This window comes from Oncorhynchus masou, chromosome 29 (genome assembly GCF_036934945.1).
Source record: "Oncorhynchus masou masou isolate Uvic2021 chromosome 29, UVic_Omas_1.1, whole genome shotgun sequence".
Lineage (NCBI taxonomy): Eukaryota > Metazoa > Chordata > Actinopteri > Salmoniformes > Salmonidae > Oncorhynchus > Oncorhynchus masou.
Genome location: NC_088240.1, coordinates 34960900 through 34977866, shown reverse-complemented (window position 1 = coordinate 34977866; position 16967 = coordinate 34960900). Strand labels below are relative to the sequence as shown.

Genomic DNA, 16967 nt, shown 5'->3' with positions numbered 1-16967 from the left:
CGTATGTAACAAATAACATTTGATTTGATTTCACACATTTGCTTTTCACATCAGTTTGAGAACTCTGTGTATTGACCTTACGTATCTGTTATGTGGTATTTTGAAGCAAGATTGTAGTATGGTGAGAATGAGAATAGTAGGCCAGCCTATTATCATATTTCTTCTTTACACTAAAGCCAAGACAGTGAAAAGTTATCTGACTCCTAATGACATCGTTCCATATGAAACCCCTCAGATCCACGCCCCTCCCTCTCGCCATGACGTCACCTGGGTCCTGCTCTCGCTCTCTCTTCCCATCGCGAAGTCATTCGCCAAAGACTGTGGACTCACACTAGGCTACAACTGGATAGTCGGAGCACGCAAAACTACGCCCATTTGATGCATTTATTTCAATGGACTTATTCACAGGACTTTTACAAGGTGAGCTAAGATTTTAAAGTTCTTATTCCATTGTTTTCAAATGTTAAACGTATTCTCTCACCCAAACAGAAGTGCTCACGTCGACAAAACTGTTTGCATCATCTAGGTGCGTTCTTGTAGTTTATGCCGCGTTCAAAACAACACGGAACTGGAAATTCTCTGACTTCAATGTGCTCAAGACAACAGAGAACTCTGGAAAAAACGATACGGATTGGGAAAAATCGTATTGAACGTTCATCCAACTCGAAATTCCATGTTTGAAACTCGGACCTATTTCCAGTGCACCGACTTTCCGACTGTCTTGAATGTACAATTAGATTCAGGTTATTACCACATTTTATGAATAACTTTCGATACATTCAGATTGTGGACCATATAGTTGAAATGCTATATCAATGGGAAATGTTGTCGTTTTTAATGCTGGGACATTTTTAGGAGCTGTGTTCGGTGAGGGGTAATGCCGCGTTCATAGGTAGTGGGAACTAGAAAACTCGGTTATTTGAGACTTGCTAACTGTTTGTAGTTATACACGTGCCGCGTTCATCCAGTTATCAAGTCAGATATGTCCGAGTTATCTAGCTCCGACTATCACATGAACGCGGCGTTACTCCCAGAGCAGCCACTTTACTGCGCAAAGGTGGGTGGGCTTTTATTTCTTTGCGGTCCTAATTTGTAACAATTTATGACTAGCTCAAGCTACATTGTTGCTTTTTTTTACCACAACACGCATCCTATACGTTACTAATACAATGTAGGTCTGCCACCTCTCAAGTTTAGCTCCCATCAGTTAGAAGACCAGTTTTGCCTTCTTGAGTAGAATTGACTCCACTCAGCATCATCCATTGAACACAATTTGCAATGTTTTATGAGTGGTGCATATGCAACATTGATGTAGCTTAGTCAAGTCTCTCCCCGCCATATAAAGTTGGTATAACGGCACTGGGGCTCGCATCCATGGTTTCAAACAATCCAACTCACCCAATATGTAAATTGAATTTATGTTTGGTGGATATGGTGCGCTTTCTGCTCTTCATGTTAAGTTTTCCCAAATTGCATTCAATTTTCCTTTGTGAGTCACTGCGTTCTATTCTAAAACCTTGATAGCAGAAAAAGCCTCATTGGTCAGAATGTTAATTTATGCATTGGATGCTAAGAGGGATACCTCACAACCTTTTTAAACAGTACGCCTATTTATCTGTTCGTTCCTCTATGCTCTTTTGCCAGTGGTGGAAAAAGTACCCAATTGTCATAATTGAGTAAAAGTAAAGATACCTTAATTAATAGAAAACGACTCAAGTAAAAGTAACCCAGTAAAATACTACTTGAGTAAAAGTCTAAAAGTATTTCGTTTTGAATGTACTTAAGTATTAAAAGTAGAAGTATACATTGTTTCCAATTCCTTATATTAAGCTAAACAGGTGGCACAATATAACAATATATATATTAATATTTACGGATAGCCAGGGGCACACTCCAACTCTCAGACATAATTTAAAGATAAGCTTGTGTTTAGTGAGTCCGCCAGAGGCAGTAGGGATGACCAGGGATGTTCTCTTGATATAGTGCTTTCAGAAAGTATTCAGACCCCTTGACCTTTTCCACATTTTGTTACGTTACAGCCTTATTCTAAAACGTATTAAATACTTTTTCCCCCTCATCAATCTACACACAATACCTCATAATGACAATGAGGTCCTGAGCGTTCTGGAGCAGGTTTTCATCAAGGATCTCTCTGTACTTCGCTCCGTTCATCTTTCCCTCGATCTTGACTAGTCTCGCAGTCCCTGCTGCTGAAAAACTTCACCACAGCATGATGCTGCCACCACCATGCTTCACAATAGGGATGGTGCCAGGTGACAATTGGCATTCAGGCCAATGAGTTCAATCTTGGTTTCATCAGACCAGAGATTCTTGTTTCTCATGGTCTGAGAGTCCTTCATGTGCTTTTTGTCTACGCAATCTCTACTGCACTCCACACTGTCTTTTCCCCCCTGGACAAAAGGAACACCTATGTGAGATTGCTGTTCATTGACTACAGCTCAGCGTTCATCACCATAGTGCCCACACAGCTCATCACTAAGCTAAGGACCCTAGGACTAAACACCTCCCTCTGCAACTGGATCCGGAACTTCCTGACTGGCCGCCCACAGGTGGTAAGGGTAGGCAACAACACATTTGCCACGTTGATGCTCAACACAGGGTCCCCTCAGGGATGCGTGCTTTGTCCCCTCCTGTACTCCCTGTTCACCCACGACTGCGTGACCAGCACGACTCCAATACCATCATTAAGTTTGCTGACAACACAACAGTGGTAGGCCTGATTACCAACAATGATGAGACAGCCTATATGGGGGAGGTTAAAGACCTGGCAGTATGGTGCCAGGACAACAACTTCTCCCTCAACGTGAGCAAGACAAAGGAGATGATCGTGGACTACAGGAAAAGGAGGACCGAACATGCCCTCATTCACATCATTGTGGCTGTAGTGAAGCGGGTCGAGAGTTTCAAGTTCCTTGGTGTCCACATCATCAACAAACTAACAAACTATCATGGTCCAAACACACCAAGAAAATCATGAAAAGGGCACGACAATGCCTTTTCCTCCTCGAGACTGAAAGGATTTGGCATTGGTCCTCAGATACTCAAACATTTCTAGAGCTGCACAATCAAGAGCATTGTGACTGGTTGCATCACCGCCTGGTATGGCAACTGCTCGGCATCCGATCGTACGGTGCTACAAAGGGTGGTGCGTACAGCCCAGTACATCATTGGGGTAAGCTGTACCGGAGCGCCAAGTCTAGGTCCAAAAGTCTCCTTAACAGCTTCTACCCCCAAGCCATAAGACTGCTGAACAATTAATGAAATGGCCACTCGGACTATTTGAATTGACCTCCCCCCCTCCCAATTTGTTTTAACATTGCTGCTACTCACTGTTTATTATCTATGCATAGTCACTTTACCCCTACCTACATGTACAAATTACCTCGACTAACATGTACCCCTGCACATTGACTTGGTACCGGTACTCCTGTATATATCCTCATTGATGTTATTTTATTGTGGTATTATTTTTTACTTTCGTTTATTTAGTTAATATTTTCTTAACTATTTTCTTAACTGCATTGATGGTTAAGTGCGTGTAAGTAAGCATTTCACGGCAAGGTCTACACCTATTGTATTCGATGCATGTGACAAATACAGTTTCATTTGATTTTGGCAAACTCCAAGCGGGCAGTCATGTGCCTTTTACTGATTGGTGGATGCCTGATTGGTGGAGTGCTGCAGAGATGTTTGTCTTTCTGGACAATGCAGAGATGGTTGTCTTTCTCCACAGAGGAACTCTGGAGCTCTGTCGGATTGACCATCGGGTTCTTGGTCAAATCAAATTTTATTGGTCACATACACATGGTTTGCAGATGTTAATGCGAGTGTAGCAAAATGCTTATGCTTCTAGTTCTGACAGTGAAGTAATCTAACAAATTCACAACGACAACCTTATACACACAAATGTAAAGGGATGAATAAGAATATGTACATGTAAATATATGGATGAGTGATGGCCGTGCGACATAGGCAAGATGCAGTAGATGTTATAGAATACACTATATACATATGAGGTGAGTAATGTAGGATATGTAAACAAAATTAAAGTGGCGTTATTTACTAGTGACTTGTGATACCTTTATTAAATCCATTTATTAAAGTGGCCAGAGATTTGAGTCTATATGTTGGCATCAGCCTCATGGCTGTTTAACAGTCTGATGGCCTTGAGATAGGATCTGTTTTTCAGTCTCTCAGTCCCAGCTTTGATGCACCTGTACTGACCTCGCCTTCTGGATGATAGCAAGGTGAACAGGCAGTGGCTCGGGTGGATGTTGTCCTTGATGATCAGGTCAAAGGATCTGAATACTTTCTGAATGCACTGTAAGTGTGTGAATTAGTCCATTTTCCTGTCCTGCTAAGCATTCAAAATGTAATAAGTACTTTTGGGTGTCAGGGAAAATATATGTAGTGAAAAGTACAATATTTTCTTTAGGAATGTAGTGAAGTAAAAGTAAAAGTTGTCACAAATATAAATAGTAAACTACTTAAGTAGTACTTTCAAGTTTTTTTTTTACTTAAGCTCTTTGCACCTCTTGTCTTTTGCTCTCTCTTCACTGAGCAAGGCTACAATTAAAGGTGCTACATGTTCAATCGGACGTCTGCATTGATCGCATTTACGGTGAAATGAATATCCATATGGATATTATTATCCATATGGTGCCTCCGACCACATTTCGAATCAAGCATAAATGGGCTCTTACTGTGCTTCTAAACAAGGTATGGTGTGATTCTGCAAACTGGGGTAGATGTTGCCCATTCGTAGATGCTAATAACCTTTAGTGACTATTGACGATAGTGTCTTCTGGTCGGGGGAGTTTTAAGAGCCCTGACACTGTCGGTATGGTTTTGGAAACGTAAGGAATTTATCTTCCATATCAGCAAGAAATAATTAAAAATTAAAAAAGGTTAAATTACTACACACCTTTTTATAGGGTCCCCACACAGCCATATTTCCATGTTGCGGCGCTTGTTAATGGAAAACAGACGGAAGACAGAGTTGACTATCTGTGCGAATTAGCTATCTGTGTCTCCGAACACCTGTGTGTAAATGGAAGACTGACAACACAAACATGTTGTCACTGAAAAATACTGGCGCCGCATCTGTGTTACAAACGGGTTAAAACAGTGCACAACAGCGGAGGCTGCTGAGGGCATGGCATCAAGCACATGGAAACCATGTGTTTGATGTATTTGATTCCATTCCACTTATTCTGCTCCAGCCATTACCACAAGCCTGTCCTCCCCAGTTAAGGTGCCATCAACCTCCTGTGGTGTACAGTAAGTGTATATTTTGCATTTGTGAATTTATTTGAATGTGATATGAAAGTAGAGGGATTTATGTTTCTAGAACCGTACCGCAATTGAGAATCGATTCACGTTTAGATGGAGTATTTGGCTGTTTTGGCTGCCAGAGCCAATTCGCTTCTAAACAGAGCATGTATGGTTCTTGGACTATAAGGAGTAACGTTAGGCTCCTTTAGTCCATTATTGGGCTAGGGTAGGCGTAACATGGTAAACAAAAATACGGGACACTCAAATGAGTGTGTTACATTTGGTATGGTATGTATTCATTTGTGGTTGTTCATCATTAATTTCGTGTGATGTGTTACGAATTACAATTCATATGATATGTTACAAATTCCAATTCGCTGTGGCTAATGTTAGCTAGGTGGCTAATGTTAGCTAGGCTAGGAGATAGGGGTTAGGAGTTGGGTTAAGGTTATTGGAAGGGTTAGCTAACATGCTATGTAGTTGTAAAGTAGCTAAAAAGTAGTAAACATCCACCCCCACCAACCACCATCATTTGTTTTTTGCCTTAAGTAACCTTCTGTCTTATATAACCATACCAAACATAGCATTATACACATTTGAGTGTCCAGGGTTTTCGTAACTATGTCACATATAGTCTGAGACCAACCTGAATTCTGTGGACCATTGATGCAAATAGACGCACAGTACGAACAGTAAAACAAAAACTGTAGCCATGGATGACTGCTGTCATGTCTGTCCTCTGTCCTATTTGTTTACTTTCACATATCTGCAATAGAGGGACACCTTGGAGAATAACAATCAGTGTGCATAATTCATCTGCCAGCCCTGCGGAACAGCATATCATCTAAAATGCTTGCCTTTTCCCATCATAATGTCAGTCACCTTCAAGCTTTATAATTGGAGCAAAATCTCTACAAAACGAGTTTGCACAGCTGTTTCTTCAAATGATCATTTATAGATAAATAACTTAAAACTTTGCAACGGGTCTTGTGTGACTCAGTTCGTAGAGCAGAGCCCTTATAATGCCAGGGTTGTGTGTTCAAGTCCCACAGGTGACCAGTATGAAAATGTATGCACTCACTGCTGGAAAAACATGACTGTAAATCTGCTAAATTACTATGCTGGTAAAACCTTACTTGACACCCAGTGTCATAACACATTATGACAGTCATAATATGTCATGACTGTTATGTATTTAGACCTTTTGTGACATATATTGCGTTAATTTGTTGCTGGTTAAGACAAATTATATTTTTCCCGGCAAAGAACTTTTCTTTTGTTTCAAAGTTTTTCTTAAATCCTTTATTGTTGTAATGAATTATTTACAGCCATTTTTTTTCATCGCATTTTAAATTAGAGGTCGTCCGATTATGATTTTTCAGCACCGAGGACCAAATAGCCGATACCGATTAATCGGCCAATTTATTTGATTTATTTGTAATAATGACAATTGCAACAGTACTGAATGAACACTTATTTTAACTTTATACATTTAGCCTCAAATAAATATTGAAACATGTTCAATTTGGTTTAAATAATGCAAAAACAAAGTGATGGAGAAGAAAGTAAAAGTGCAATATGTGCCATGTAAGAAAGCTAATTTAAGCTAAAGAAAGCTTAAATTCCTTGCTCAGAACATGAGAACATATGAAAGTTGGTGGTTCCTTTTAGCATGAGTCTTCAATATTCCCAGGTAAGAAGTTTTAGGTTGTAGTTATTATAGGAATTATAGGACTATTTCCCTCTATACCATTTGTATTTCATTAACCTTTGACTATTGGATGTTCTTATAGGCACTTTAGTATTGCCAGTGTAACAGTATAGCTTCCGTCCCTCTCCTCGCTCCTACCTAGGCTCGAACCAGGAACACAATGACAACAGCCACCCTCGAAGCAGCGTTACCCATGCAGAGCAAGGGGAACAACTACTCCAAGTCTCAGAGCAAGTGATGTTTGAAACGCTATTAGCGCGCACCCCGCTAACTAGCTAGCCATTTCACTTCGTTACACCAGCATCATCTCGGGAGTTGATAGGCTTGAAGTCATAAACAGCGCAGTGCTTGACCCACAAAGAAGAGCTGCTGGCAAAACGCACAAAAGTGCTGTTTGAATGAATGCTTACGAGCCTGCTCCTGCCTACCACCGCTCAGTCAGATACTTGTATGTTTGTATGCTCAGTCACACGCTAGTTAAACTAGTAATATCATTAACTATGTGTAGTTAACTAGTGATTATGATTGATTGATTGATTGATTGTTTTTTATAAGATAAGTTTAATGCTAGCTAGCAACTTACCATGGCTTACTGCATTCGTGTAACAGGCAGGCCCCTTGTGGAGTCCAACGAGAGGCAGGTGGTTATAGCGTTGGACTAGTTAACTGTAACGTTGCAAGATTGAATCCCCCGAGCTGACAAGATGAAAATCTGTCTTTCTCCCCTGAATGAGGCAGTTAACCCACCGTTCCTAGGCCGTCATTGAAAATAAGAAGGTGTTCTTAACTGACTTGCCTAGTTAAATAAAGATTAAATAAAGGTGTAAAAAAAACGGCCAAACCGTTGTCCGAAATTTCCGATTGTTATGAAAACTTAATCGGCCATTCCGATTAATCGGTCAACCTCTATTTTAAATAGCTTGTATAAAATACACCTTATGACACTGTCAGGAAGACTTATGACCATCATAATTATATAAGCCAGATAGGCCTATCACGTAAATGCCCTTATATCAGTCATCACTCTAAAAGAGGGTGTCTTGTCCTGCTCCTGAAATCTGCTCCTACATTCATCATTCATATTTAATCATCAACAAAAGAGCATTGGGTAGGTGCATGTCAAACATCACTGTCTGCGCAATTACAATGATAATTGAATATGGTTAATAGAAAAATGTTAGATAGCCTACATGTCAACAGTATGTTTGTTATGTTGTCATGGAAAGTTTTTCCCTGTGTGGTAGGTTTGGAGGTTTTTGACACTCTTGTGTCATAACCAGACATAAAATAACGCAATATATGTCAAAACAAGTCTAAATATACAGTACTCCCAATTGAAATGGTTTGGGATGAGTTGGAAAAATCAATCCAGGTGAGGCTGGTTGAGAGAATGTCAAGAGTGTGCAAAGCTGTCATCAAGGCAAAGGGTGGCTACTTTAAAGAATCTGAAATATAAAATATATTTTGATTTTTTTAACACTTGTTTTGGTTACTACGTGATTCCATATGTGTTATTTCATAGTTTTGATGTCTTCACTATTCTACAATGTAGAAAATAGTTAAAATAAATAACAACCCTTGAATGAGTAGGTATGTCCAAACCTTTGACTGGTACTGTATGTGTCATGACAGTGGTAAGACCATATCATAACAGGTTATGTAATTTGATATGGCATGGTTATGTCCGTGTCATAATGTGTTATGGCGCTGTGTTTCAAGTAAAGTGTTTCAAAAATGTCAAATGTAAATGTGACATTAACCCATGTTGCTATCCAATTCACAACATAGTGTCTACTGTAGATGTAATGAATTCCAATATATTTCACACAGTTTGTGTGTGCCAGAAGAGGGGTCATACTAGACTCCATAGTCTCGCTTTCTATTTAGTCAGCCGAGGCATGAGAGAGTGTTTTACTTCGCTAGCGGGTGACATGGAGATCAGACATTTTCGTGGTATTATACTGTATGCTCTTCAGATATCTGAAGACATGTATCAGTCAGCAGACAGACATATTAATATCAATGGAGGCTCCTCACAGGAGGAAGTGGAGGACCATCCTACTCAGTGAATTTCAGAAAAAAAATTGTGAAACATTTAAAATGATCTTTTTTTAGATAAAACCAATCTAAATATCGTCATGTCACCAAATAATTGGTTGAAACACTGTTTTGCAATGAAAGCCTCCAGAAGCCTCGTCTAGGGTAGCACCATGGTGTAGCCAGAGGACAGCTATTGTCTTCCTCCTCTGGGTACATTGATTCATTTATTTTTTTAACCTTTATTTAATTAGGCAAGCCAGTTAAGAACAAATCCTTATTTTCAATTACAGCCTAGGAACAGTGGGTTAACTGCCTTGTTCAGGAGCAGAACGACAGATTTTTACCTTGTCAGCTCGGGGATTCAACCAAGCAACCTTTTGGTTACAGGCCCAACGCTCTGACCACAAGCCTACCTGCCACCCCAATACAAGACCTAGGAGACTCATCGTTCTCACCCCCTTCCATAGACTTACACAAAAATGATGACGGGTTCCGGAAGACGTCCACCAATCTATTCAAACTCTTGCCGTATGAACTGACATGTTGTCCAGCCAATCAAAGGATTAGATAATAAATCTACTGCTAAAAGGAAAAGCTAAATCTAGCTATCGCTACAGTGCATAACGTGTGCTGAGTAGTTGACTCAGAGAAAGAAAGACAATAGTTGAACAGTTTTAAACAAAGTAATTTCTTAAATAATGAAATTTGTGGAGTGGTTGAAAAATAAGTTTTAACGACTCCAACCTAAGTGTATGTAAACTTCTGACTTCAACTGTATATCCACAGTAAAACCAGTCCTATATTGGCATAACCTCAAAGTTCGCACAGCAAGGAAGAAGCCACTGCTCCAAAACCGCCATAACAAAAGCTAGACTATGGTTTGCAACTGAAAAAGGGAACAAAGATCAGACTTTTTGGAGAAATGTCAACTGTATATTGTCTTGATATGCAGCCATTGTCAATGGTAGAGGATGTCTGCTTCAAAACCCTAATGACATACACTTCTTTTAATTTATTTGTAATAATGACAATTGCAACAATACTGAATGACTGAATGAACACTTATTTTAACTTAATATAATAGTCAGAAGTTTACATACACTTAGGTTGGTGTCATTAAAACTAATTTTTCAACCACTCCACAAATTTCTTGTTAACTAACTATAGTTTTGGCAAGTCGGTTAGGACATCTACTTTCTGCATGACACAAGTCATTTTTCCAACAATTGTTTACAGACAGACTACGGTTTGCAACTGCACATGGGGTCAAATATCGTATTTTTTGGAGAAATGTCCTCTGGTCTGACAAAACAAAAATAGAACTGTTTGGACATAATGGCCATCGTTATGTTTGGAGAAAAAGGGGGAGGCTTGCAAGCCGAAGAACACCATCCCAACTGTGAGGCACCGGGCTGGCAGCATCATGTTGTGGGGGTGCTTTGCTGCAGGAGGGACTGGTGTACTTTATCAAATAGTTGGCATCATGAGGGAGGAAAATTACGAGGATATATTGAAGCAACATCTCAAGACATCAGTCAAGAAGTTAAAGCTTGGTCGCAAATGGGTCTTCCAAATGGACAATGACCCCAAGCATACTTCCAAAGTTGTGGCAAAATGGCCTAAGGACAACAAAGTCAAGGTATTGGAGTGGCCATCACAAAGACCTGACCTCAATTCTATAGGAAATTTGTGGGCAGAACTGAAAAAGCTTGTGCAAGCAAGGAGGCCTACAAACCTGTCTCAGTTACACCAGCTCTGTCAGGAGGATTGGGCCAAAATTCACCCAACTTATTGTGGGAAGCTTGTGGAAGGCTACCCGAAACATTTGACCCAAGTTAAAAAATATAAAGGTAATGCTACCAAATCCTAATTGAGTGTATGTGACCTTTTGACCCACTGGGAATGTGATGAAAGAAATAAAAGCTGAAATATATAATTCTCTCTACTATTATTCTAACATCTCACGTTCTTTAAATAAAGTGGTGATCCTTACTGAAGTAAAACTGATTTTTTACTTGGATTAAATGTCAAGAATTGTGAAACTGAGTTTAAATGTATTTGGCTAAGGTGTATGTAAACTTCTGACTTCAACTGTAGGCCTAAAGGCAGAGACAATTAGAAGACACAGTGGTAGAATAAATTCAACCACACCTTTGTTTCGTCACAAAACTGGAGAGCAGCCTTTGTCCGGTGAAGTCACAAAGCATATTGCATGTAACAAACAGTTACATTACCTACATCATGGTCAAGCAATTTAATGTTTCCGATGTTGTCGAACCACTAAACAACTATTGATTTAGAACGACATTGAGTTACTGCAAGTCGCGAAGATCAGCTAAAATGGTGCTGGAAGAAATGGCAGCAGTTTTACGTGCGCCCAACCAATTGTGCTATTATGTGGGTTTTTTCTCACTTTATTTGAAACTTATTTTGTACATAATATTTCTGCGAACGTATCTTCCGGCAAAAAATAGCTTCAGGATATCAGCGATCACTCACCTCGGATTAGACAAAGATTTTTTTTCTTCAACAAACAAGATGCACAAGATATCCTCCAAACACCCGGCAGGGCTGACATCCACGATATTTGCAAGAGGAAGCGACGCAGGTACAGAGGACAAAGAGCCGGATGCCTGGCCAGGACCCGGCAAAGGCGACTGGGAAAGCTGCCGTTACCTTCAATACTACTCACCAGCATGCAATCATTGGACAATAAATTAGACGAGGTACGATCACTAATATCCTACCAAAGGGATATCAAACTGTAATATCCTATGTTTCACGGAATCGTGGCTGAATGACGACATGCATATTCAGCTAGTGGGATACACGCTGCACCGGCAAGATAGAACAGCACACTCAGGCATTGTGATAAATTGCATGCCACACTACTCGCCTAGAGAGTTTTCAGCTATACTTTTCGTGGCTGTTTATTTACCACCACAGATGGATGCTGGCACTAAGACTGCACTCAGTCATCTGTATAAGGAAATAAGCCAACAGGAAACCACTCACCCAGAGGTGGTGCTCCTAGTGGCCGGAGACTTTAATGCAGGGAAACTTAAATCAGTTCTACCAAATTTCCATCAACATGTTAAATGTGCAACCAGAGGGAAAAACATTCTACATCACGTGTACTCCACACACATAGATGTGTACAAAGCTCTCCCTTGCCCTCCATTTGGTAAATACGACCACAACTCTATCCTCCTGATTCCTGCTTACAAGCAAAAAGTATAGCAGGAAGTACCAGTTACTCGGCCTATCAAAAAAGTTGTCAGATGAAGCAGATGCTAAACTACAGGACTGTTTTGCTATCACAGACTGGAACATGTTCCGGGATTCTTCTGATGACATTGAGAGGTACACCACATCAGTCACTGGCTTTATCAATAAGTGCATCGAGGACATCGTCCCCACAGTGACTGTACGTACAAACCCCAACCAGAAGCCATGGATTACAGGCAACATTCACACTGAGCTAAAGGGTAGAGCTGCTGCTTTCAAGGTGCGGGACTCTAACCCGGAAGCTTACTAGAGATCCTGCTATGCCCTGCGACGAACCATCAAACAAGTAAAGCGTCAATACAGGGCTAAGTTTGAATCATACTACGCCGGCTCCAACGATCGTCTTACAGTGAGGGAAAAAAGTATTTGATCCCCTGCTGATTTTGTACATTTGCCCACCGACAAAGAAATTATCCGTCTATAATTTTAATGGTATGTTTATTTGAACAGTGAGAGACAGAATAACAACAAAAAATCCTAGACACACTACAATTTGCATACCGTCCAAACAGATTCACAGATGGTGCAATCTCTATTTCACTCCACACTGCCCTTTCCCACCTGGACAAAAGGAACACTTACGTGAAAATGCTATTCATTGACTACAGCTCAGCGTTCAACACCATAGTACCCTCAAAGCTCATCACTAAGCTAAGGATCCTGGGACTAAACACTTCCCTCAGCAACTGGATCCTGGACTTCCTGACGGGCCACCCCCAGGTGGTGAGGGTAGGTAGGCAACACATCCGCCACGCTGATCCTCAACACTGGAGCTCCCCAAGGGTGCATGCTCAGTCCCCTCCTCTACTCCCTGTTCACCCACAACTGCATGGCCAGGCACGACTCCAACACCATCATTAAGTTTGCAGATGACACAACAGTGCTAGGCCTGATCACCGACAATGACGAGACAGCCTATAGGGAGAAAGTCAGAGACCTGGCCAGGTGGTGCCAGAATAACAACCTATCCCTCAACGTAACCAAGACTAAGGAGATTATTGTGAACTATAGGAAAAGGAGGACAGCGCACGCCCCCATTCTCATTGACGGGGCTGTAGTGGAGCAGGTTGAGAGCTTCAAGTTCCTTGGTGTCCACATCAACAACAAACTAGAATGGTCTGAACACACCAAGACAGTCGTGAAGAGGGCACGACAAAGCCTATTCCCCCTCAGAACACTAAGAAGATTTGACATGGGTCCTGAGATCCTCAAAAGGTTCTACAGTTGCAACATCGAGAGCAACTGGTTGCATCACTGCCTGGTAGGCAACTGCTCGGCCTCTGACCGCAAGGCACTACAGAGTTTAGTGCGTATGGCCCAGTACATCACTGGAGCTAGGCTGCCTGCCATCCAGGACCTGTACACCAGGCGGTGTCAGAGGAAGGCCCGAAAAATGGTCAAAGACCCCAGCCACCCCAGTCATAGACTGTTCTCTCTACTACCGCATGGCAAGCGGTACCGGAGTACCAAGTCTAGGACAAAAAGGCTTCTCAACAGTTTTTACCCCCCAGCTATAAGACTCCTGAACAGGAGTCTACCCTATGCCTACCCGGACTATTTGCATTGTGTTCCCCCTCCCAACCTCTCTTTTTATGCTGCTGCTACTCTCTGTTTATCATATATGCATAGTCACTAACTATACATGCATGTACATACTACCTCAATTGGGCCGACCAGCCAGTGCTCCGGCACGGTGGCTAACCGGGCTATCTGCATTGTGTCCCACCACCCGCCAACTCCTCTTTTACTTTACTGCTACTCTCTGTTCATCATATATATATAGTCACTTTAACCATATCTACATGTACATACTACATCAATCAGCCTGACTAACCGGTGTCTGTATGTAACCTTTTATATCCTTGCTACTGTATATAGTGTATTTTTACTGTTGTTTTATTTCTTTACCTACCTATTGTTTACCAAATACCTTTTTTGCACTATTGATTAGAGCCTGTAAGTAAGCATTTCACTGCACGTGACAAATAAACTTTGATTTGATTTGAAAGAAAACAGGAACTGTTTCAATTATTCCAGCACCATTTCAACTTCAACATTTCAACATCATCAAATCACCAATGCTTTGTCTAATACAGTGATGTACCAAAAGCTATTTAGTCCAATAAGCTAAATCTGATGTGGCTCTCCATGGTTATGATTTATATGTGTGCACATTCAAGCAAGTAGAAAAAACATGTTGACTCACCCCACTTGTAGAGAAATGCCAATGCCATCCTCTTTCATTTGATGAAAAGGTCTATCACTCCTTCATAGAGTACATGCTTTTATTTTGTTTAGCCTTAGCCTACCTGGCTAAACTGCTTGCTCACTAGCCTAACTTCCTTTCTACATCTAGCTACATATAGCTACATTAGGCCAGGGGCACAATATATTAATTAATTGTTGGATCAGAATCGCCACTATAATCATTGGCCAGTACGGAGAATTAAGTAAAACCACAAGCCCAAATCCCCATCTCCATCCATGGCTAATTTAGGAAAGGGACAATTTTAGTTAGCTAGCTAGCCACCGGAGGACAACAACTCAATGCGATGCAACAATTCAAGTTGTTTCTGTCAATGACGTATGTTCTCAATGCAATTTGATAGGAGTGATGCCAAATCCAATCTGGATTCCCTTGACACTTTTTTTTGGTGCGCCAGGACCTTTCACAGTTGATTTCAATCAGTTTAGCTCAACGCTGATTGGCTATTTGTTTTATACTTTTTTAAACAAGAGAGGCCAGATGCTTGCTGGCTTCCCTTGCATTCAATGCTACGGTCGGCAACAATGTCAACACTTTTGGACCAGACAGCATCACATAGATGGCCTACAGAGACAGAGGGGCTCTGTTTCACTCGCTTGGATGCTTTCTCTGGTGATGTACACTCAGCCTCTGCGAATTTAAGGAAAATTATGAAACCCAGAGAGACAAAAGATACATTACTTTATATGTTTATTTTTGCTTGGTCAATTATTTGGGATAGCCTGGCTTCCCTTGGCATCCATGAATACACGCCACTGGGAATATGAAAGACTGTAATGGAAATAAGGCCATGCTCATTAACAAAATCGTCCTCCCTAATCTTAAATGGCACTGACTGCCACTGATTGATACACAATATCAATGGCAACATAGTGCAACCAATAATGAGTAGATGAGGACGTTTGTTCTGTGTGACATTTGAAATTGTAATTTGGTGAAACCATTTAATTTCTGATGGATGGAATTTATCTCCATCTCCCATCTTCAGCCTACTGTCTGATGTTCTGTTCAGGTCATCTGTTTAATGCCAAAGTCTCTGCACAAGCATAAGTTATTTTTCCTTCTCTTAGCTCGCTCTTGAGTGACAACTGGATTTAAATGGAGTTCATTGTGTGAATAAATGTGCATGTGATTCCAGATAAGATGCTCCCACAGTGAGAACATGACATAGTCTCTTGGTTTACGATAGTGCTGAACCGAGAGTCCAGTTGGTTAGTTACATGCATGCATTACAACATAGAGGGCACACTGGCACAATTGGCATGAGACAGTGCAGCCGCGTTGGCTCCAGGGCAGCCTGGCACTCTCTGACTCATTGGATCATAGCCAATTATTACCAGGTGTGACTCATGCTAGAGGTTAGGTTGGCTCATTCTGTATCGTGGGTTTTAAGTGGACGTGTTCTCCCAAGTGTTGAACCGTTTTAATCAACATTGATTGCCGAAGAGGGAGCAGACCAACCTTCCCTGTAGCTTGTGTTTTTTATTTGTTCCAATATTTTGAATGCCCTTCTCCATAAACTATTATAACTGGAGAACTTTTCTCTCCACTTTATTTGTATAGCCTCTGAAATTCTGGGTCTTTGTGCACAACCAGAGTGTTATCAACCTGGAACATGCAGAGCAGGTTGTTGAAAGTGAGATTCGGAAGAGAAACCAGAGGGTACATTTTCCCTTTCATTCCAATGTTTCTGTACCATTTGTCATACTCCATGCATGGCAAGACTGGCGTTGTGATGAGAAGTCCACTGAAATGTCTGATTAAATTGCCTGAAATGACAGTGGGAACACACCCTCTAACCCTGACCTTGTTATTGAAAAAAATATATGTTTTCCCCGTCTTCTCCTCTTTACATGTTTAAGGCATGGTATCTCTTTGAGTCCAGACATTCTTGCCATTCCTTTTCACTTCTTCCCTTGCACAAATGTACAATGCTGTGTTTATATTCAAAGCTTGCAAGTGGATTGAATGAAGTGGAGAGGGATAGCCAAAGCCAGCAGGAAACATATTTTCCCTCAGTTTTCCACAACCATTTAAGGAATAATGCCAGTTTTAGAATCTGCAATGTGATACACAACCACAACATAGTTTTAATGCATTTTTTGTAAAGTTTTGGAAGTAAATTGTATTACCATGTCTGATTTGCAAGACAGGTGTTTGCATGCAGATAGATGTTTGGCTATTAGTCAAATGTTTACCAACCAAGTAAAATCTCTTCACTATCTGTAATATTATTTCAGTAGGGTACTAAGGGGTAACTAGCCCCCTCTAAGAACAATGTTACTTTTTTGTGTCAGCAATTAGATGTTTGTAGAAAATAAATGCTATGTGGATCAGTAGAGGTCGACCAATTAATCGGAATGGCCG

The 16967-nt window shown here is 40.9% G+C and overlaps 1 protein-coding gene across 1 annotated transcript in view; it reads left to right on the top strand.

Annotated features, from left to right (window-relative positions):
* Positions 1 to 312: 312 nt before the first annotated feature.
* LOC135519407 (SH3 domain-binding protein 4-like) overlaps positions 313 to 16967 on the top strand; it is a 72495-nt gene continuing 55840 nt past the window's right edge. The window contains exon 1 of the mRNA XM_064944611.1: positions 313 to 420. The gene's annotated coding sequence lies outside the window, so the exon portion shown is untranslated. The remainder of the gene's footprint in view (positions 421 to 16967) is intronic.